This window comes from Schistocerca americana, chromosome X (assembly GCF_021461395.2).
Source record: "Schistocerca americana isolate TAMUIC-IGC-003095 chromosome X, iqSchAmer2.1, whole genome shotgun sequence".
NCBI classification, from domain to species: Eukaryota; Metazoa; Arthropoda; class Insecta; order Orthoptera; family Acrididae; genus Schistocerca; species Schistocerca americana.
The window spans coordinates 670879857-670904948 of NC_060130.1; the positions used below are offsets into that span (position 1 = coordinate 670879857).

A 25092-nucleotide genomic window follows, 5' to 3' on the forward strand; every position below is an offset into this window, starting at 1 on the left:
CCTCCCCACAACGAAAAGAGGATTTGACTGGAGATATAACAGAGGCCAGACATAAGTGGCTGCAACCTGACGGCCTCCCTCTGGAGTTCTACTGGGCTTCCCAGCAATTTCTGGCACCATCATTGATGGAAATCTGCCACGATCTGTTGTCCCTCACAATGCAACTCCCTGGAGTTATGTAGTTTCACAGGACCAAGAATCGTTAGGAGACAATCATACCATCCGCAGTGCACACTATCGATATTGCGACATGATTGCACTTGCCAAGGCTCACCAAATACCTGAGGTCTTGGCCTCCCTCGACTTCATCCAGGCCTTTAATAAGGCTGACCACGCGTTTTTGACGGCGGCACCACGACAAACGGGGTTCCCAGACACCATCGCAGATATAGTGATGCCTCTTCTTCGTGGCGCGACATCTTGAGTGTTGTACAACAGCCGTCCCACGCCTCCGATCCTGATCCATCGCTCAGTGAGACTGGGTCGACCTCTCTCAGCGATACTGTAAGCCTTCGCTTGGCATTGGGCATTAGTCTCAACGTTCAAAAATCATCTGTAGGCAAGGGCCTGCCCGATGAGTGCGTCGCCCCCCACGAGTAAGTGAGACGAGAAGTTGCTCGGACGTTGATTTCACAACTGACGTGCAGTGCTCGATAGCCATCAACTGCACCGTCTATTAAACCAGATACGAGGAGGGATAACTGATCACAGTCTTAGGACTCTATATCCTTCAACAAACGCGATATACCAATGTCTGACTTCGCGCATCCTTGTTGCGCAGACGCTTCCAATTTCTTCCATCTCTGGCCCGCCACATGCTGGCAGCTTTGGGATCCTTTGTTAGCATGGGCATGCTTTTTAAGATTCGCTAGGAGTGCCTCACTCTCCCGAGGGACAGTGGAGACTTAGCTCTTTTTCATGTTCAGGACAGAGTGAGGGTCTCTATTTGTAAGCTCTCACGTGAAGATGTGGCGACGTTGTCCAACATGTCTTGCAAGCCTACTGCTGGAAGCCTTAGTGCCGATCTTTCTCTCTCCACCAGTGCTGTTATCTTACATCCCATCGCCTTTCTTCTACATTGGCCAATTTTTCTATGAACAAGATACATGCACACAGCATTGTTGCCCACACATTCGGCATCGGCTAGGGCGATGTACGACAACCTGCAGCTGAGAAGGGCACCGAACGTGACTGAGACGTAATACAGAGTGGCGTGTTGTGAGGCAGGCGGTGAGCGCCGCCACTCTTGATATGGACGTTCAGTTCGCTTGGTCCTTAAGGGTCCACAGGAAGCAGGTGTGCCAGTCTTGCCTACATCAACTTCACTTCACGGGCTCTCCATTGTGTGTCATCTGTAGTGTGATGGATACAATCGCCTTGTCTGCGAATCGGCGAATGATGTTTAGCATGTTGGTTTTCGTTACGTGCGTGACTCTCCACCAGGTAATTATGCAGTCACTTCTCTTCCCGGATTATGTGTATTTTTCGAGAGCAAAAACGAATTATGTTACATGGATAGACTGCCACGCCGTCCACTACTTATTTGGTGACGGTGAGAAGACAGCTCTAGATTTTTAGCTCTACTTAAACGAACGACACTGTTCTATCGTACGGAACCCCAAGTACCAGCATTACTTCTCGAATTTTCTCCTGAGTGCGTTCCACAACCCACCTCACTGCTGGATTATGCGTGATAGGAGGAGTTACCCACGAATCTTTTTCTTTCTTTTTTCTTCTTAAGATTGAACTACCAACGCAACAGCATTGACAGGAGTAGATATGCATCGATAATTCCGCAGCAAGTATCACCTTGGATCGTCCTCATGTCGTAACAAGAAGATCTCTTTTGTTTTTCTTCCCGTTTGGTAGCCAACGAGAACCGGCTGTCATTTAAATTTCGCTAGATATTATGACATATGCCATAGCACGAGCTTCTACAACACATTGGTGATGGTAAAAAAAAATTTCCTCCTTCTCCTTGATGCATTTTCGCCCTCTTAGATCCTATTCCCTCCACGCATATTAGTCCTGAGGGGGAGAATGGGACATCGTGGCCAGGCCTCGGGTTGCGACCCCTGCCCACTTTACCCCCGCCCGCCGTCCCCAAGGCAACCACTTGTTCCCGACTCCCCGTCAGCAACCACTTTGCCTCCAGCCCCCCCCCCCCTCTCCCCAACCCTCTCCTCACCCACCCAGCAATGGACGCAAGATAAAGAATAAAGGTCTGCGTGGCCGATTGATATCCGGCGGACGAGTAAAAAAAAAAGGGTGGTGGGATCCAATCCTGGTTGGATTACTCTTTTTCACTCTGCCTCTAATTTTTAAAAAAGCAACGGCTCAATAACTAGCATCCCAGCTTCACACTTCTGCGACCTCTGTTCAAACCCGTTTATTATTTTTGTTTTTCGTTTACGAGTATCTGTCCATGTCCGTAGAAGATTACTACATGAATGTTTTCCAATGTCTGTTGAAATCACGTTGTCCTTATTCGTCTACTAATTCTATGTTTGGTGGATGAATTATAAAATAATAATAATAATAATAAATGACTGAAAATTTTTTTTGAGATTGTTTCTGGTGAAATTCTCGTAGCGTATCTTGATTGATAAACGATTGCGAGCGCCCGTTTCGGGAAAGCGATCCGTTATGTGTGGTTTCCCGCGAAATTATTGTCCACGCGTGAAATCTTCAGCAATGTTAACAACGTTCCTTTACGGAGTGAGATTCATACAATGTCGATGTGGCAAACCTGCCTGAGCGCGATGCTCGTTGTGTTCGGAATTTCTATGTTTGGAATGTATCGTCCTAGGTTGTGCACCAAATCATTCTGAAGAATAAACATAAGGGTAAAATAGAAGAATTAAGAACTGATATAGGAATGAAATACAAGAACACGAGAATTTTAAAAGCTTGTAACCCCGAAAATACCACATTGTCATATGACACTTATTGTGAAACTCAGTTGTAATTTTACAATTAATATAACGCTCTTGTAGCCCCTGACTTAATAAGAAACATTCGTGTTGTAACTTTTTACAGACATTGGTAGATAAATGAAAAAATCCAATAAAATAAAATTGATAGAAACAATAATTGGATTTAGAACACTGGACGCAAAAAGTGAGAGGCCGCTACACTGGGCACTAGGCTACCAGTTCCTTTTCAATAACAAATACAAAAATTTTACAGTAATGACAAGGCGGAAAATATACTGTACAGTGTGCACAAGAAAAATGTCACTAGTAGTTCCTCTTGCGACGGTAATATCTTATTTTCAATTTATTTATTTCTTTAATTTTTTAATAAGTTAGTGGACTCCCATAGGCCTAACAACAGTGTACACAATAAAATTACAATACAAAATGAAACCTGTATGGCAGCGTTGTATTTTACCACTCGAAAACATTAGAAAATAAACGCTGCCCTGTTCCAGTTCTCCAAAGCGTGTATCCGGGTACGTCCTCTCAGAATACGGTCTTGTTCAATGCTCCATTGAGACGAGCGCGTCGCGCCATGAGAGGTGTCTAAATTCTGCCGAAAACTTTGGCGGTCGTTTGCTCAGAAATAATCGAGTATCTACGGATAAGCCGAGACACGTGTTCGCTAATTTTGGCTCCTCTTCCACTGAGCGAAGTTTCCCGGAAATCGGATTATGGCACTTCCGGTGTTCTCGTTTGCAAGATAATTAACTCCTTTGTTGAGAGGCACTGGAGATCAAGTATTCCTTATAACAAAACACTCGGCAAACATCTGTGAGCAACCTCTGAAATTTTTTCGGTAGATTCAGAACTAACACTGTGTCTTGTTTTGAGTACTATCTGTTGTAGCATTCTGAATTCGATCTCATATGACTTACTTTTATTCTTTTCAGGTTGTGAATGTCAAGTCACGCCATCCGGCAATAGCTGCGAGCGCCATCGTTAATGTAAGTAGCAACTGCTTTCCTTTCTTCCAGTTGTTACGTTGCTGCTACCATCATTATTCAAGGTGAAAACAATGAATTCTCGTGCTTGCTTTTTTATACTGCTTCGTAGGAAAATAGGTACATCAGCGGGAAACCACAGTTTTGAATGTACATACTACATATCTCGTTCACTGACCGCTCCAGCTCTAGTATACGACAGACATCGAAAGCTAACCCCATTTGTGTTGCTAATAGGAACTGAGATTTACGTGTAGACCGTCGTTGTTCTCGTTGTTGTGTCGGTTGCAAGACTGGTTTAATGTATCTCTCCAGTCCGCTCTATCCTGTTTAAGTCTCATCTCATAACTACTGCAACCTACATCGATTTCAATTTGTTTGCTGCTGTCAGAGTTTGCTTCCTCCTGTAATTTTTGAACCCTACACTTTCCTCAAAACCCAAATTAACTATTCCTTCATGTCTCAACATGTGTCCTGTCAATATAACCCTACTCAAGTGAAATTGTGCCACAAATTACTTTACTCCCCGATTAGGTTTAGTACCAACTATTAGTTACTACCTCTGCCCATATATAATCTTCAGCATCTTTCTGTAGCACCACATTTCAGAGGCTTTAGTTCTCTCCTTGTCTGTTCTGTTTATCATACATATTATCCTTCCATATATGGCTACACTGAAACGCGTTAGAGCTCTAGCAGGAACGTCGCATGTATAACGCACCTTGTTTCCTCGTAGCGCCGATTTTATGACGCACATTACTCTCTCAAGTTAATAATCAGCCTCTTAATAAGGAGTTAACAAATCTTTTCCTATATTTTCCTTATATAAGTCCTTTCCACTACCCATATATGCTATAAATAACTACGAATTAAAACTTGTGTGTGTGTGTGTGTGTGTGTGTGTGTGTGTGTGTGTGTGTGTGTATGTGTGTTTTTGTGCGTGTAAGTGGATTTGAAATGTTTCCGTGGGCAACTGGAGTCAGCAAATATAGCGAGTAGTCCTTGCCAACTTAACCTTGTGAGAAGGTACAGCAGTGGGCAAGTTCAAAGATAAATGCTAGGACCGGACGTTATTGGCCACACGTAACGGAATCTTCCCCTCCACCTGTTCCAAAAGAGGATCGTTTCACCCAAGCGCAAAGATCGTCACTCTTGCAGCGAATTAGTAAGGGAACGTACATGCTCACTTATGCTCTTTTGTTAGAGTGTGAATACAGGTATTTGATTGTGATAGTGTAATTAGTAGAAGTGCGTAATCATTATTTTTGACGTTCGTTACATTAGAGAAACGTTTCGTGAGCATTGTTTCGGTTATTTAATTTAAATGGGTAATTTGATTGTGTATGCTTTTTTCAGTTTCGAGCTACCACAACGGATATCCTGAATCCGATGCACTAGGCATTGTGAGTTCCCTTGCGGTAATCTGATTATTTACTAAGTGATGTATCCTGTGGGAAAGGCTTATACCATTTTGACTGGTAAATCTTTGAGACTGACATCACCGCCTTTGTCTGTTAAATCCCCATTTGTTTGTGGTCTCGTAGTTACCCGTTAACGTTCCCATACATAATATAGTAGGGCATGAAATTATATCTATAACGAATACCTACATGTTCGGAGAATTTTTATTCATTGACTATTTTTAGATTTTTAAGAAAATGTTTGCGACCAGATGTCTGACGCAACTCTGTTCATTGCCTTCTCTGTTCATTCGTTGATTCCCTTGACGAAATAGATCGTAGAATTAGAGGTTACCCACTATCGTACTGTATGAATATGACTGAATGAAATGTTCCATCTCTTATAGTCTGGAACTATGATGTCTCGAACACGATACAGAGTCCATTCACAATGATCAAAGTATCCCCGTTGTTCCATCTTGGTGTGTGTTAAGGGACCGCCTAATTGATAAAGAGTTACGAATTGGAATCATAATTCTGATTGTTGCCCCTGTTTGTATTTTGTAAACGTTTTCGTGTAAATGTGTTCTGAAGTGTTGTCAGTGGTAGTTCTATCACATGTTTGAATCAAATAAATAGTCAACATTCATAACAAAATAATATTATCGTGCCTCTAAATGTTTTTACTACCACTCATTCCGATTCCCATGCACTCACATCACCTACCCCTGAAAGATTAATGCAAATAGAATTTTAGTGTGTCTTTAAAACAAAGTTATAAGCAGACTGAGAGATGTGCAATAACAAAGTCTAGTGCAGCCACCCTAACATCACTTTCTGCTATATACTTCTGTAGATTTAAACTGTCCTTTGACGGAATCATTATTTCTCTCATTTTATGGGCAAGTTCAGATTCACATTCATTTTTACAGTACAAGGATGATAAACACCAGTGGAAAAATGCCCCTATCAGGGAACAAAATATGTGAATATGTTTCTGTTCATTTAAAAGACCATGACTGAAAAGTGTGGTATCAACTGCCTCATACTATTTCCTTAGCGCCTTTAAAAATTTTCCCAAAAATTTTGGCATGGGAACATATTCGCGCTTTTTTTTTTTTTAACTCACCTCAGACTTCCACAAGCTCACCTAACTGTAGTTGTCTCACATCAACTAATCCATCACTATTCGTCGCTCATACTCATCCACTCCCAATTGCTCTTTCTCACTCACTCATTCAGTCCAACTCATTTTCATTATCTCTTTGTTTCTCTCTGTCATTATCTACCATCTCACAGCAACAATCACCTTTGTTCTGTCCTACTACTGCAGTATCCTCTCACTGCCACTATCTCCCACTTGCTCTCTTTTACTGCTAATATCTCATTCCTTCCTTCCTCACTGGCTTTCACGCAGTTCTACTTCCTCTTTCTCTTTATTCCCCTTCCCCCTCCCCCCCCCCCCCCTCCTGACACTGTCACCTTCACTCTTTCCCTAGCACTGTTTTGTCGCTGCCAATTATGTTCCACTGCCACTACGCCCTCTCTTTCTCTCACACTGCCATTGTCTCCATCGCTTTTTCTATAACACTACCACGGTCTACTGTCTTCCAGTATTTTTTGATTTTCCGTTTCTTTGCTACTGTCACAACATAAAAGAGCATGCCAATTTTTTTGGAAAATTTTTAACTTGCTGAGGAAGGTAGAAGGAGGCTGCTGGTATCCAAGTTTTCAGTTATGGTTCTTTTAAATAAACAGGAACATTCGCATTTTTCTTTCTTTTTTTTGGCACTCCAATAGGAGCATTTTCCCGCTGGTGCCTTTCTTTTCCCTGCTGCAGCAGAGCATGTAATACATATGAAAAGAAATGTATCGGTTAGTAAAATTTAAATACTTTACTTTTGTGAAATAACTCACATTAATTTTACACCTCAGACCGGATTTGAGGTGCAAAATAATTTTGGATGTGCCTCATTACTAAAACATGGGGTTCCCAGACGACAAAGATTTTATAAACCACGTTTTCCCCTCACACCGGATTTTATGGGTGAACGTGTGAGGAATATATCGTAAGAATTTCAGCCATGTGCTGTGCATAGCTGTCTCGGAATCCTCGGCTGGGTTTTGGTCCGCTGGTGACGGCGAAAACATAGTAAAAAAACCATTTTTGGTGTTTTTCGATGAACCGTCTACGAACTAATGACGTCGCGAAAAGTCTCTCAAATCACACCGTAGACCGCATCAAATGCAAAAAGAGACAACCGATTTTCTGCCTAAGCAGGAGGAAGTGTGTAATATTCATACTTTGACCCTGTGCGGTAAGATAGTGACTCTAAGACGACCCTCCTTTTGGGTATGTAAATGATTCCTAGCCCAAGGGATATCCAAAAGACTTGATCCTAACTTCTTATCACCAATTGAACCATAGGTATGAGCATGTGAAAATCCCGTTTTGATGTGCGGCGTTTTGGTACATATTAGGTATGCACGTTGTCGCATGCATAACGATCGAATGTGGCGTAGGTGTATGTGCACAGATATTACCATTTCATGAACGGATGCACAAGAGGTATCGGCTGGTAAGAAATAAACAATTCAGCGGAACTGTTTTCTTATGTCCATGTGCAGAAATTCCAATAACCGAGTTAAATTCAGTGAAGTACACATTTTTAACACTCCGAACAGATACCTTAAATAAAATATTCTTACATTTAATATTGTATTGAAAGGTCCACTTTTCAGAAAGTCTTGTTTTTATTGCAAGTGTGCGTGTCGTATCTACTGTACTTCCGCTGTCGTGAGTTATTTTGCTGCCCCAGTAACAAACCTCGACAACAATTTTTGGTGTATCATTTTCCAGTCAAATTCCTCCAGCGTTAACCGATTTTCCTAGAATACAATCCTTTAGCCCTGATTCACTTTTGTTGCCATTAATCTTTTAATTTCATTTAAATATACTATCTGTTACCACTACAGACAACATATTCGTGGCGAGAAAGCAGCAACTGTATTGATATTTAAAATAAGTCTCATTTATTTTTGCCTCAGTTGCACATTTTAAAAACAATATATTTAAAAGTGTGGGACTAAGACTGCAAAATAAATGAGAATTGTTTTAAACTATTTTCGCCCAATCTTTACATTTTTTCATCCTCAACTTAATTTCTTTTCTGAGTTTCTCCCTGCTTCCCTCAAATGGTTATTCCATCTGCAGATTCAGTTACATGGGAGTTAGGTCAAAACCTTTTCTCAATTACCGATTCCGTTTCTTATTATTCGACTCCTCAAACTATAATGTGGTTTCTGTACAAGTTTTAGGTAATCTTTCGCTGCGTAAATTTGATTCCTGATATCTTCAGAATTTGAAAGGATGTATTAATGCCAATGTTGCTAAAAGCTCTTTCTAAATCTACAAACATAATTAATGTAGATTTTTCTTCCTTCAGTCTATCCTAAAGATACATCATTGGGTCAGATTACCTCGAGTGTTCCCACATTTCTTTGGAACATACTGACAACCACTTAAGTACGTATTACAGAGTAGTCATGTAGATGTAGATCTAGAACCCTAGTTAATCTTTCCTTAGCATGACTTCTTCAGGCCACTCCATTCTTTTGCAGGTATTTTACAACCCTGTATCATTAAAGTTCAGTAATTCCCACACCTGTCGTCATCTACTTCCTGTGGTATTAGGATTACTCATTTCTTCCACAAGTCTGGCTGTGTCTCATGTCGTGCATTGCCAACGTTTCATTTGTTATCGCGAGGTTTGGTACTACCAAAACAGTCGTCCACTACTTTCTTCATACGATCCCTGCAACATGCGTATTTCGTACCATGTAAGTAGTGTTGGCTGTCGACAGTCTCAGTAACAGTACGTTCTACTACCTAAGGACAATTTTGTCAGTGACTGCCAGTTAAGAGTGAGACGTTTTCCAAAACGTTTACACTACAATACCATTTAAAACGTCATTTGCTGCTGCAGCTGGATAAATTCTCACCGTCTTTCTGGTAATGTCTTTCTTCGCCTCTCCTATTTTCTGTGATAACTTCGGGCTATCTTTGTAGTGAACGCAGCCGAAACTCAAACATAGTGTGTTGTTTACTGGCAAGGAGGATGGGAACGCTTGCTGTTACCATTGGCAATATCCAGTGTGTTCAAGCAGTACACATGAACATGTCAAGCCATGAGTCATACAGTGTCAACAGAACGGTGTCTATCAGTACACTACGTGGAGACATGAATACGAATGGCCGTACAGGAAAACTAGGCAGATGTTTTAGATTCTTTCGTAGGGTATTTAGAAACTGCAGTTCTTTTACGAGATTGCCTGTAGAATGTTAAGTTTAATTCCGTTCGAAAGTGTTGAAAAATATCGAACTCCATTAACTGGGAATTCGTCCTTGCGCAAGGAAGAACAATATTGTTTCTGATACGTTCTCTGAGTCACAAGAGAGTATAAGAAAAATGTTAAAAAATTAATTTACGGATGAACGATGTGAACTGTCCTGCTATAAAATAGTTAGAAAATTCCTCATTAAGTAACATGGAAGAACCCCAGAGTCTCCCAGAAAACTTCCTCCGAAGGGCAGTAAAATACAGCTGGCCTCGGGACGTACACGCAGTCAACAGTCATTCTTCTCTCCGTCCTTCTGCGGAAAGTAAGTGAGGTAGCCTTTATAGATAGGCAATAAAAGATCTCTGCGAAACTGCTCACAATGATTCTCAGGGCAAAAATTATAACACAGATCTTAAAATTATAAATTTCAGAAATAGTAGCGACACCTGCATTTTAGCAAGGCAAAGCTTTGTTTGGACTTCGGTGAATAACTAGAACCTGTCGCTACGCAGCTTAACGAACTGCAGATGTGAATTTGGCGTCCCAAAATGAACGTGATTACTCAATTGTTAACACCAATCACGCAGCATTCACGTCGTAATTTGCATCGAAATATAGAGGTAATAGGCTATCACCGCAGAAAACGTTGTATGCGCCGGACGCAGAATTAGCGCCACAGCAGCGTGCAGCAGCTCGCAGAATAAAATTCACAGCTGTCTGGTGATGGTGAAGCTGCCTGGTGATAAAATAGAATATCCTATTGGCCTCTGCGTGACAACATTTAATCGAAAAATAAGAAATAATCTAAGTAGAAAATAATTGCTTTGCCCCTACGAAGACAGAAAGTTTATGGACATCGTTACTGAGCTATCCGATAATAATGGGGCCTGTAAAATTTGCAAACCTTAACGAATATATTTATAGAGTTATTTACTTAAATAGGGTTATTTTAAAAGTAAGTTCAAGGTAGTGGTGACTGTTTATGACCGAGGAAGAAGGTGACAGGAACAACGAGTTCATAATAAGAGTACTTTTCGGCTGTAAACACTGGTCCACATTCCTAAACATAGGAGAACTCCTCTTCTCGCCAATCTATTTCCATTTACGTTCGTGAAACATCCTTCAAATGGTCGGACAGGTTCTTTGGTGATTAACGGAAGCGGGAGTTTTCTAATGGTTTGTAAGATACTGAAAAACTGCAGTTCTTTTACGAAGGAGAGTGTTAATAAATACACACATCAAAAAAAGTTTTGCATCACCTCGGTTCAGAGAGTTCCGGAACCTGTACAGAAAACTGGAATTGAGATCAACATACACATCATTTCCGGCCTTTTTATTGACCATGAAAACCACAAATTGCATTTTCTTTTTTACCACCATACAGCAAGACCTTGACCTTCAGAGGTGGTGGCCCAAACTGCTGTTCACACCGGTACCTCTGATACTCAGTAGCACGTCCTCTTGCATTGTTGCATGCCTGTATTCGTCGTGGCATACTATCCACAAGTTCATCAAGGCACTGTTGGTCCAGATTGTCCCACTCCTCAAAGGCGATTCGGTGCAGATCCCTCAGAGTGGTTGGTGTGTCACGTCGTCTATAAACAGCCCTTTTCAATCTGTCCCAGGCATGTTCTATAGGGTTCATGTCTGGAGAACATGCTGGCCACTTTAGTCGAGCGATGTCGTTATCCTGAAGAAAGTCATTTACAAGATGTGCACGATGGGGGCGCGAATTGTTGACCATGAAGACGAATGCCTCGTCAATATGTTGCCAATATGTTTGCACTATTGGGCGGAGGATGGCATTCACGTATCGTACAGCCGTTACGGCGCCTTCCATGACCACCAGCGGCGTACGTTGGCCCCACACAATGCCACCCCAAAACAACAGCGAACCTCCACCTTGCGGCACTCGCTGGACGGTGTGTCTAAGGCGTTCGGCCTGACTGGGTTGTCTCTAAACACGTCTCCGACGATTGTCTGCTTGAAGGCATATGCGACACTCATCGGTGAAGAGAACGTGATGCCAGTCCTAAGCGCTCCATTCAGCATGTTGTTGGACCCATCTGCCATCTGTACTGTACTGCATGGTGTCGTGGTTGCAAAGATGGACCTCGCCGTGGACGTCGGGAGTGAACTTGCGCATCATGCAGCCTATTGCGCATAGTTTGAGTCGAAACACGACGTCCTGTGGCTGCACGAAAGGATTATTCAACATGGTGACCTTGCTGTCAGGGTGCCTCCGAGCCATAATCCGTAGGTAGCGGTCATCCACTGCAGTAGTAGCCCTTGGGCGACCTGAGCGAGGCCCGTCATCGACTGTTCCTGTCTCTCTGTATCTCCTCCATGTCAGAACAACATCGCTTTGGTTCACTCCGAGACACCTGGACACTTTCCTTGTTGAGAGCCCTTCCTGGCACAAAGTAACAGTGCGGACGCGATCGAACCGCGGTATTGACCGTCTAGGCATGGTTGAACTACAGACAACACGACCTGTGTACCTCCTTCCTAGTGGAATGACTGGAACTGATCGGCTGTCGGACACCCCTCCGTCTAATAGGCGCTGCTCATGCATGGTTGTTTTCATCTTTGGGCGGGTTTAGTGACATCTCTGAACAGGCAAAGGGACTGTGCCTGGGATACAATGCCCACAGTCAACGTCTATATTCAGGAGTTCTAGGAACTGCGGTGATTTAAAACTTTTTTTGATGTGTGGAGTTTGTGTATAAACAACATTAACGCCAAATATCTCGAGTAAACATGTTTGAAGTTTTTAAAATCTCTTTTCAGTTTGGAAACTAAGGAAACTGTAAAACGAATAGCGTTCACGAAGACCGCACAAGAAGCACCCTTGATATGTACCAATGGTCAAGCATCGAGCGATGATTGGCAAAGTATATATCGGTATGTATAGAAATACAATGAACAGTTTTCTTTCACATGTTAATTCGAGTTACATATAACAAATGTTGACAGGAACTATAAATAACTAGATCAGTAAAACAGAAAGCAAAATCATTAGTATACAGGTTGGTTAAAGATTGATTATATATTCAACACACATTCTATAAAATTAATTCCTGCATTACTGAGTCCACAGTGTGGTAAAGTACTTACGTCAGGATCTGAATCCAGATCTCGTTACAACTCTCCTTATTCGTGTTTCTCAATGTTTGCCTTAGGCGGATGCCAGTATGGTTCCTTCCACAAGGCCAGGCACAATGTTTCCCTCTTTTTCGAACAACTTATGCAGTGCTCCTTCTTTAATGATCCCGCTGTCGAAAACAGCGTACGGAACGCAGCTGCTCAATGGGTGCCTATCTTTGCGTAACTGTTTAGGAAATTTTATTTTTTGTTGGCCCTGACCAGCCAAGCCAAGGAATACTAAATTTTAAGTACGCTGCGGAGAAATTTTGAATATTCCGGTTAGCATGTGATTGCGTGCTGCATTATTGGAGAGGAAGTGCTAGTGATGTACCTCTGTGGTCAGAGATATCTTACTAAATGGTGATTGTGTGTAGCATTCCAGACAGCTGATGGAAGACAGTTTGTTCCGCACACCGTAAGTATAGGACAACACTCTAGCGTAAGTGATCACCACAATATCGTCTACACCAGGCGTGGCAACGTTGCGGCTTGCGAGACATTCCCCTCGAGTGAGTGCTTCCCTCTCCAACTCGACTAGTGTGGTGTCGGCACGGCCCCGACACGGGGCAGGTGGTTATTATATTTCGTGTTTTTATCTGTGACGTCTCGAGAAACGTAAAACATGGCCGTTCTGAGACAGAATCTAATTTCTTGTAAACGTTTTCCAGGTGAACCACGCCAGTATCTCCTGTTTAATACAAGAGTCAGCAGTATTCAGCGTTTTGTTTGAAAGGCAAACCTACGTTTCTAGCATTTGTAGACTTAGAGAAAGCTTTTGAAAATGTTGGCTGGAACACTCTCTTTCAAATTCTGAAAGTGACAGGGGCAAAATACAGGGATCGAAAGGTTATTTACGATTTATACAGAAACCAGATGGCATTTATGGGAGTCGAGGGGCATGAAAGGGAAGCATTGGTTGGGAAGGGAGTGCGACAGGGTTGTAGCCTATCCCCTGTGTTACTCAATCTGTATATTGAGCAAGCAATAAAGGAAACAAAAGAAAAATTGGTGGTGGGAATTAAAATCCATGGAGAAGAAATAAAAACTTTGAGGTTCGCCGATGACATTGTAATTCTGTCAGAGACAGCAAAGGACCTGGAAGAGCAGTTGAACGGAATGAACAGTGTCTTGAAAGGAGGATATAAGATGAACATCAACAAAAGCAAAACGAGAATAATGGAATGTAGTCGAATTAGGTCGGGTGATGCTGAGGGAATTAGATTAGGAAATGAAACACTTAAAGTACTAAATGAGTTTTACTATTTGGGGAGCAAAATAACTGATGATGGTCGAAGTAGAGAGGATACAAAATGTAGACTGGCAATGGCAAGGAAAGCGTTTCTGAAGAAGAGAAATTTGTTAACATCGAGTATAGATTTAAGTGTCAGGAAGTCGTTTCTGAAAGTATTTGTATGAAGTGTAGCCATGTATGCAAGTGACACATGGACGATAAAGAGTTTGGACAAGAAGAGAATAGAAGCTTTCGAAATGTGGTGCTACAGAAGAATGCTGAGGATTCGATGGGTAGATGACATAACTAATGAGGAGGTTTTGAATAGAATTGGGGAGAAGAGAAATTTGTGGCACAGCTTGACAAGAAGAAGGGACCGGTTGGTAGGATATGTTCTGAGGCATCAAGGGATCACCAATTTAGTACTGGAGGGCAGCGTGGCGGGCAAAAATCGTTGAGGGAGACCAAGAGATGAATACACTAAGCAGATTCGGAAGGATGTGGGTTGCAGTAGGTACTGGGAGATAAAGAAGCTTGCACAGGATGGCGTAGCATGGAGAGCAGCATCAAACCAGTCTCTGGACTGAAGACCAAAACAAAAACCTGATTTATCCAAATTAATAAACTGCATTGAGTGTCTGCACCCGCATCGCTAAGCTCTGAAAACATCAAACGCGACATATTGACAACAGACACAAGGTTTTACTTTCCTGAGCCGTTTGTCCTCCTGTTACAAAGTAATGTTGTGTAAATCAAGTTATTGCGTTAATCATTCATTAACCTGTAAACCAAAAATAAAAATGAAAAAAGATTCATCTTTTCAAAATGATTACACATTTTACAGACGAAGTTTCCGAATGCACTGTATTGCTACGCTATACAGGATGGTCAGAAGCAGTCTGAAAAGCTTGTAGGGTATGCTGTACTGAAAAAGTTGTTAAGAAAAAAATTCGATATGTTGCCCCGTTTCAGAGTTAATTAGCATTGAATTTAGCCAGTTACGCCTTCGCACGCGCAAATTCAAGCGGCCCGCCAGGTACTGTGTCGCTAAACGTGTTCTTCATCTGGTTTCCTAAAATCGAACAAAAGAGCGATACAAAAATTGGACATGGGACGTGTTAAGGATCGAACCCAAATCATAGGATGAATAGTCTCGTGAGCTATCTACGCCTGAATTAGCGCGCACATGACTGTCTAACTTCAGTGTTAATTAACTCGAGAGCAACGTATCGAATTCTTTTCTTAACAGTTTCTCAGCATAACCTACCCTGCAAAATCTTACTAGTTTTTCAGTCTGATTTTTACTACCCAGTATGAGTCTCTGAACAACGATACATATGCCCGGGATTACGCTTGTAATACAGCGTAAACTATCTCCAACTGCTGATATCACAAGCCTCATGAACTTTTGTTGAACCTACTCTCACCTAACCGTCGTGAACCAATGTATACGACGTTCCGTCAGTTCAGGTGATCTGTCACGTGACGTGATCTTCAAAGGGTAGTCCTTCCGCACCCTTTCTAATGTCTCTGTTCTGTGACGGGTAATTAGCTAAAGCAGTATCGCGGCTGTGTGTTTTACTAATTAGGAAAGTAGACCGTGCGGCAGATCGGACACTCACTGTCGTGTTACAAGCAGTAAGCGTATTCGCGGCGCAGAAACTAGTTTACAACTTTGCATACATGTTCAAATAATAACTACTCGTAAACATGTCTACAGCTGACGGGGTTGAGGCACACTAACTTTGTATTATACGAGAGGAATCCCATGCTTACATAGGCTGCGGGACCACAGGCTACACCAACAACACACTACCTAAAATAGCACATGATTACGGAAAAGAAGTGCTGGGACACCCACGCACACATACAGTTTGTAGCTAAACGTGACACGCAATGTAGCATAGGCCCAGATTTTCACAAGACTATTATGAAACACCATTACATTGGGAAAAACATAAAAACATATAAAAAACAAATATGTGTTGCCCTTTTGACTGGATATATGAATTTTACAGTCAACGTCATGAAACGTAATTAAACAATTTATCCGAAGTCATGTATTTCCTAATTTGTGTACGAAATCACGAACTTAGGCGTAATACAGCAATCGGTTTCCTGTTTAAAAAGAAAAATCCTAGTCTATAAGCATTTTAATTACTAAGGAACCACTAATTGAATTTTGAAGTGTGAAACGCCTTATATTCGTCTCTGTTAATATTACGATTCTAGCAACAGCAGTTACTATAATTCCGTTTGAAAAAGTGAAGTCGACACCGATATCTTTCTTGTTAATTCGGCTATAAAAAGGGAATATACGTCGTTTGGTAAGGACTTTCTCAAAGTTCATTTGAGAGAAAACAATTTCACGATACGTTAAACGGTTGCGGAAATATGTGAGGTGAACAGCTCAGCTGACGCAGCCTACATGTGCTTGACCTGTGAACTGGACACGTACCGTTACCTCCCAGTTTCCAGGTCCTTACAGGTTACTGTTCCTGCAGTAACCATTTCACAGCACCCACTAATTTTGGTAAATAATTGTGTATGTCTGCTCTCACTTCCCAATGATACTTAATTTTACCTTTTCCCGGTTATCGTTATGCTAATGAACTGTGCATGTCGTTTGTAATTTGACGACAAGGAGCCGCGGTTTCCAATGGCTCCTTACAGTAATTACATTTTGTTCGATTTATTGCCGCCATTTATCTTCTGTATCTGTATTACACTGATAATATATCTGCAGCAGTGAAAATGTCAGTGGTATGTACTGTATATCGTGTTTGCTTACTCGCTGTACTAGTAGACAACAGTAATGCCCACTTTACTCTTCGTCCTCAATAGTGTATACTGCATTACTCGGTTGTGTCTCGGGTTTGTTTTTCCGTCAGTGTTAGCTGTACATCAACAGTGATACATATATCAGTATTGATACGTTTACTGACGAAGAGTTGCTCAACGTCCGCCTTGTGTGTTGTTTCACTGAATGCAAATGAAGAGTGGCGCAAAGAAGCTATTCCCGCAGTTACAGCAGTCACATCGCTATACTTTCTCATGTGAGGGTTGTTTTTAGGTTGTAGGTTTTTGAGATTGCATATTACAGGCTTTTTAATCGATGTAATTGTATTGTAAAGGAATCAAAGGCAACCAAATTATTACTGTGTAACGAGCCACTGGAGACCAAGGGTCCCTTATATGGAAACATTCCAAAAATATCCTGAACAACTTCCGAAATTTTGGCAGTGTATTTAGGGCTGATGGTCGATCTAGCTGTGACACACCATATATTTCCGAAACAAAATGTGTAAAATGCAATTGGCCAGTGACGCATCTCACACAACGGGAGGGAATGCACAATCCACAAATGTAAACAAACATCACTTTTAACATAAAGTTACATTCTTTTTAATGGCACGTGTATGTTTCTTCTACGGAAATGAAAACTAGAGGTACAATTAGCGACGACAGACTTGTTTTCGCTGTTCTGGACCTCATACCTCCTGAAATACGTAGACTTTATAGGACGGCAACACCGCCGCCGTTTCTGTTATAATGCACAGAGCAAGGATTGCTACAGCAGGCTTCAGGACAGTGCAGGCAACCCACATTGCGCTTCACATCCGTTATTTTCATTTTGACCTTCGAGCAGTCCTCGGCACCTAAAGCAGCTATATTTTTATCGTCAGATGAAGAATTTTATCAGAAATACGCAAAGTTGCGCTTATCTCATTGACAGGACTGCATAAAAATACATTCCGATGTGCATCACCAGCTATCTCGCCAACATCTGGCAAATTACACATTGCGCGTGGTTTACTGTGGACTGTGACATGAGAGGGCACCTTTTGCGAATGTAAAACAAGTTTGTTTTTCTGTGGAAACTCTAAAACAAACGTGTAATTGTAAAATGTGACATACATAAAGTGTGCAAGACCCCAAGAAAATCACTGCTTTCCCATATTTAAGATGAATAACACCCCAGCACATGTAAATCAACTGTCCAATTATAAAACTAATTTTATTATTTACTAATTCGGTTCTAGGCGCTACAGTCTGAAACCGCGCGACCGCTACGGTCGCAGGTTCGATTCCTGCCTCGGGCATGGATGTGTGTGATGTCCTTAGGTTAGTTAGGTTTAAGTAGTTCTAAGTTCTAGGGGACTGATGACGTCAGAAGTTAAGTCCCATAGTGCTCAGATCCATTTGAACCATTTTTTACTAATCATAATTATTTACTAATTATAAGACTAATTTTGCGTACTAAGTTCTCGTGTACGTCTTACAATCCCATCCTGGAAATTAATTTGTAATCTCAAATTTACCTTTCCTACCCTATTCATGCCTTTTATGTAAATATGAGTAAAAACAGTATATTGCCGGTTATTTTACACGGTCCAGTGACGTTAATGTGACCGACCACCGCCAATGCTCTACGTCATCGTGCAATAAACACACACAGACGGCAGGTGGAAGCACTAGCAGTCGAGGGTAAATAAACCGTATCAGGGGTGTGTGGAAAACAGTGCAGTCGTTGTCGTAATGCGAAAATGGAGAGATTTATTTATTTGACATCCGAAAGATATAATCTGGAGTGCCCCAAGGAAGTGTGGTAGGTCCGCTATTGTTTTCTATCTACATAAATGATCTTTTGGATAGGGTGGCTAGCAATGTGCGGCTGTTTGCTGATGATGCTGTGGTGTACGGGAAGGTGTCGTCGTTGAGTGACTGTAGGAGGATACAAGATGACTTGGACAAGATTTGTGATTGGTCTAAAGAATGACAGCTAACTCTAAATATAGATAAATGTAAATTAATGCAGATGAATAGCAAAAAGAATCCTGTACTGTTTGAATACTCCATTAGTAATTTAGCGCTTGACACAGTTACGTCGATTAAATATTTGGGCGCAACATTGCAGAGCGATATGAAGTGGGACAAGCATGTAATGGCAGTTGTGGGGAAGGCGAATAGTCGTCTTCGGTTCATTGGTAGAATTTTGGGAAGACATGGTTCATCTGTAAAGGAGACCGCTTATAAAACACTAATACGACCTATTCTTGAGTACTGCTCGAGCGTTTGGGATCCCTATCAGGTCGAATTTAGGGAGGACATAGAAGAAATTCAGAGGCGGGCTGCTAGATTTGTTACTGGTAGGTTTGATCATCACGCGAGTGTTACGGAAATGCTTCAGGTCTCGGGTGGGAGTCTCTAGAGGAAAGGAGGCGTTCTTTCGTGAATCGCTACTGAGGAAATTTAGAGAACCAGCATTTGAGGCTGACTGCAGTGCAATTTTACTGCCGCCAACTTACATTTCGCGCAAAGACCACAAAGATAAGATAAGAGAGATTAGGGCTCGTACAGAGGCATATAGGCAGTCATTTTTCCCTCGTTCTGTTTGGGAGTGAAACAGGGAGAGAAGATGCTAGTTGTGGTACGAGGTACCCTCCGCCACGCACCGTATGGTGGATTGCGGAGTATGCATGTAGATGTAAATGAAAAGGACATTATCATGAGCTTTCGGGCCAATGGTGGAAGCATTTCCGAAACGGCTAAGTTTGTAAGCTGTTCGCTTTCCGCCGTAGTTAATGTATGCCGTGGATGGCAAAATGGCGCTCTCCAACACCGGCGCCGAGGCAACTGTCTTGCACCACGGACGGTAGGTAACAGGCGGGAACGACGGCTGAAGAAATGTGTAGGGCAAACACACCCGGAACTGCTGAGCAACCGACCTCCCAGATTATCCAAGGGGCTTCCAACAGTGTCTCCTCAACGACCGTTCAGCGGACGTTGCTGCGTATGGTCCTCCGCGGCAGGGGCCTCGTTTACGCACCCATGCTGTCTGCTGTCCATTGGCGATGAAGGCATTTGCATGCCAGTACCGCACCTGGACGTCCAGTGAGTGGCGACAGACAGCCTTTTCAGATGAATCACGTTTTATGCTCTATCGGGCAGATGGCCGTTGGCCTGTATGACGTGATTCGTCTGAAAGCAAACACACTACAACAATCGTCGGAAGGTTCCATGTCGTCGGAGGGAGCGTTATGGTGTGGGGAATGTTTTCGTGACATTTTCTCGGTGATCTCGTCATTCTACAAGGCACAATGAATCAACACATCTCCACCCATAAACGAGGCATTACGGCGTCTATCAGCATGACAATGCGTGGTTCGAAGAGCACCAGGATGCGTTTACGGCACTCCCCTGGCCAGCAATCTTAAACTCACTAGACAATGTGTTGGACCATCTCGATCGCGCTATTTGTTCCATCAATCCTCAATCGAGAAACCTAGCGGAGCTAGGCAAGGCGCTGAAGTCGCTGAGCTCCACATACCTGTCGATACTTTCGAGAACCTCACTGGGTCTCCTTCTGCATGTCTTGCAGTGGTACGCCCTGCAAAGGTGGTTTTATTCAGGCCTTTGACAGGTGATCACGTTATTGTGACGAGACAATGTATATTGCGCAATATATCGGTTTACTGGCGGTGGAAGTAATTTAAAAGTTGGAAAAAAATGTTTCCTCACGATGATTCGCTCTCACGACCTTCGAATTGCCGTTCCGTACCCTTTCCGCTGCGCCAACCTCTGCCCAGTAACCACACTAACATAAATGACTCATGCCTCACCCGAACCTCATAGCCGCCCGCTGTGGCCGAGCGGTTCTAGGTGCTTCAGTCTAGAACCGCGCGACCGCTACGGTCGCAGATTCGAAGCCTGCCTCGGGCATGGATGTGTGTGATGTCCTTAGGTTAGCCAGGTTTAAGTAGTTCTAAGTTCTAGGGGACTGATGACCTCAGATGTTAAGTCCCATAGTGCTCAAAGCCATTTTTGAGCCGAGCCTCGTCAAAACGCTATTTTGTTTTAATTATTTGACCATCTTGAACTCTCCCTTCTGTCACATCAATTTCTGGCCAAGCTCTACATTCACAGTAAGTTTGGGCGAAATCGGTGATGATGAGTAGGCGCGCTCCGTTCTAAATACTGCGCATGGAGTCGGAGGGCGGTAACACGAAAAATGGCGCGAGTTCTATTCTGTTACAGTTATGTGCCGTGATTTTACTTGAGAGTTCAGCATTACACCTCCTCGGCTCAAATCATACTGTGATGGCACCAGTAGTTTAAAGAGACATTGTTTGTATAATGGGAGATCACAGGTGACGCCCATGTGCTTGTTCAAGATGTTTTGCGAATATAACAGAATTTTGCACGTATCCACAGAAGTGCAATCGGCGGGTCAGCCGCAGTTCCCATGTGTCCGCCTAACGTATTTAGTGGCGACATTTGTGATTCAAGTCATACAGGATTCAAAAATGGTTCAAATGGCTCTGAGCACTATGGGACTTAACATCTATGGTCATCAGTCCCCTAGAACTTAGAACTACTTAAACTTAACTAACCGAAGGACATCACACACATCCATGCCCGAGGCAGGATTCGAACCTGCGACCAGACTGAGCGCCTAGAACCGCTAGACCACCGCGGCCGGCATACAGGATTCAACAGCCACAAGTACATATTCAATATCTGTGAAATATAAACGGAAACTGTGGCTCCGCCGGTACGGCAGCTTAGCGTGTTCGGTGTGAGAGGGCTGGTTGCCCTCTGTAATAAAAATAAAAATAAATAAATAAATTGAGTTCAGTATTCAACGAGAAACTTGAAGGGGTGTCATGTGAAGTCCGCCCAGACCAAATGACGAGAAAAAAAGCATGTTCGATCAGAACCGCTGAAGAAAAACGACGAAAAATCTCAAAGAAAGAAAGAAAAAGTACTGAAGTGTCAGATCATAAATCTCAGTTTTGTGTGTTCGATACTAGGTTAGTCCTACTCTTTTTTGTCCGTCCCTTATCACTTCTTCCCCCTCTGTAAATGTTTGTTGATGCGAAAAATGCGAGTTGCTTTGTGGTTCGGAGCGCACGTTAAACTGCAGGTCCGTCTATGACTGGCTATGTGAGCCAGTTCAGACGGTGTAGGAAAGCTCCACTGTGTTCCAACGAATCTTTTCATTGTCATCAGGTTTACTTTTTTAAAAATAATGCAATCGTAAAAAGTAGGCTAAAGTTGTATGTTACAAAATTTCGACAAAATGTTGGAACTCAAGCGACTTGGATTTTAGAGTCTAAATCTCAACTGTTTTTTACTCCTGTTGGTGGTGAGTGGTTTCGGTTATTATAACCATCATCTGACCACAATTATGAAACTACAACAATAAAAAATGGACCATGATAGTGTTTGACGTGCTGTTCGCAACATTAAGTATTAAGCATAAAATGAGCTTAGTAAAAACTTAAAATACAATTTATCCATACCACATGTTGAGCCAGGGCTCGGAGCTACTGAGTACTACTAAAAGGTAGAGGTCACCAAGATGGTTGTATCTAGAACATATAACTTTGTGTAATCGGATGATTCTTATGATCAAAAAACTTTGTAGTCCTGTGCGTAAGCAACAGTCCACCCCAAGATCCTGTCTTCATTCATGTTGAACATGTAGTCTTTCGAGGTCGGATGTAAGTTTCTGAAACAGCGGGTATACATGGTAACAACTACACAAGCTCTTACAGTATACGTCACATTGTCAAAGAGAATTACATCACGGCGATTTAATGGTTCAAAAAATTTTATTGTTTGTTCAAAAAGATTTCAACTTTGAATTTAATTTTTGGGGCCGGAAAGGGGACATTACTTAAGATGAGAAGCTTTTGTGTGCCACTAGGTCGGCTGCCGCGACACGCACTTTCCGGTCGATGACTCGGCCTTGCTTCAAGGCTCCGACTTCCGACCGATCGCGCTGCATTATCGATCCTTGCACCGACACTAAATACCTCCTGCGATAACCTTCGGCCTCTATAGAATTGCTGTTGCGTCTTCTTCTCATTTCTCCATAGTGCATTCTTTAATGAGAGGTATTAGTTAAATGTTCGCACTACTTAAATAGTCTATCCCTAGCTACCCCTATCAGTAAAATGTAACATAAGAAATGTAGGGTGTCTGGTTTCTAAAAATGATAAGACTTCGTGTGGTGCACGAATGTGCAATCTTGCGTGTAGGACAATAGATTGGATCGGGAAGCAACAAAAACAAAACTATGACAGACAACTTTGAGGCTTGCGTAACTGTATCGTTATCTAGTATGAAAGATAGATCGAATCACTAATTAAAAGTGCTGAATCGAATTGAGAATGAAAGTAATTTGTGGCACAACGTGGCTGTAGGGAGGATCAGTCAACAGGACGCATCCCGAAACTTCAAGGAATCGTCAATTTGGTAATTGAATCACATAGGGGTTGCAGGTAATTGTAGAGGAAGGCAAGTATTGACTATAATGAGCAAGTTCAAATGGATGTACGCTGCAGTAGTTACGCAGAGATGAAATGGCTTGCACAGGTCAGACCAGAGCGAGAGCTGCATCAAACCAGTCTTCGGACCGAAGACTACAGCACCAACAACCGGATATAATTTATCGTTACTTTCAGTTCCGTGGTCAAGTACATATACACGGGATTTTATAAACCGTTGAGATCCAAATTGTAAAGATGGAAGGGGATCATAAACAGAGTAAAGATAGTCATCATGTCCCAACAAAACCTGCTGTACTAAATATTCATGAACTGACAATTAGTATCAGTCAAGTGACTAACTTCAAGCCTTGTGTTAACATTATATCAAATAAAAGAAAAATTCTTTCGCGTCAAATACATAATTGTTTTTAATTTCAGGATCTTTCAAATTTACAGTCATGCTCAAAAGTATCCGGACGCCCTGAACTGTGATCCGCCTAGTTTGTATGCAACCCATATAACGTGACAGTCTCGCAGGTCCTCTGCTCTGCATTTGGGAAAGTTGTTTGAAAGTGCAAAATAGTTGCTACAAGATGCACTAGAAATAACTGCTGTGTATGGTTGTCAATATAGATGCAAATTAATACCACGACAATAAAATCAGAAAACACGTTATTAGAGACGGCACAGTCTTTAACGCTAGTAAACTCAAGTTTATTACGATAAGTTACATTTCAAAAAGCAAGTTTCAACTTGAAATTACACAACGATTGTTTTTTACTGGACTGGGAACCATGAATCCAATCCAGCAATTATTTTTTCTGTTAACTATCCACGAAAGATCTTCAAAATGGTTTCAAACACAAGTAACAAAGGGTGCACATGTTTAAACTTGAAATGACGTGGCATAAATATTTACGTTGGACGGGGATTCAAAACCAGCATCTAATAGGACTGTTAATTAAGCACACTCGAATGTTAGATATCGACGAAATTTTTCAACGGTAGTGATATGATTGAAACTGAAATGGCGAGATAAAAATTTTTTGCCGTACTGAGATCCGAACCCAGCATCTATCATCTTTGTTTTCTACCACGAATAAATGTTAAATATCGTTATTGTTGATAACGTCTGGGGAGGCATTAAAAATCATAATTATTTTTCATCTGCAGTTTGGTGTGCGCATACTACAACTGGAAATGACATGATGAAAACTTTTGAGTCCGACCAGGATTCGAACCCAGACGCGAGCCTTTCGTGGGGACCTTGAGGAGTTTGGGATCTTGTGCAAAAAACGAAAGGACGAAAGTGTATCTTCTCAAAAGGGACAAACCCGGTGAAAGGAAAGATCAGAGTTCGAATTCCAGTCCATCAATATTTTCAATATCTCAAGTTCAAATGCAATAACAAGTAAGCGACGTGTGACATTACATGACGACTGGATTGTTAATAAAATAAATTTTCTCGTGTAAAAAGGCTTACTTGTGCTAGAGTCTCAGCTTACCGCCACTACGGCTTCTGTCATAGCGCAACCTGCACCCCTGCACGTCGTTTTTAATGTGGATTTGTAATCACGGTGCAATCCTACATTATGCAACTAGTGTTACCACAGGTGAAGAGAGTCTGTTCATGATTGTTAAAATGGTTGCCTGATGTTAGAACAGAAACCAGATCCTCAGCGCACGAGTCTATAAGCTGTCCAACAAACCACTGCACTACACAGAGTGTTACTCCACGGTTTTGTTGTAAGGAAGGATGCTCCACACAGGACG

General features: G+C 42.1%; 1 protein-coding gene across 5 annotated transcripts in view; it reads left to right on the forward strand.

Annotated features, from left to right (window-relative positions):
- The first annotated feature begins 3870 nt into the window (after positions 1-3870).
- LOC124555769 (cAMP-regulated phosphoprotein 21) overlaps positions 3871-25092 on the forward strand; it is a 989726-nt gene continuing 968504 nt past the window's right edge. For all 5 annotated transcript variants that reach the window (XM_047129817.1, XM_047129815.1, XM_047129818.1 and 2 more), the window contains exon 1: positions 3871-3925. The gene's annotated coding sequence lies outside the window, so the exon portion shown is untranslated. The remainder of the gene's footprint in view (positions 3926-25092) is intronic.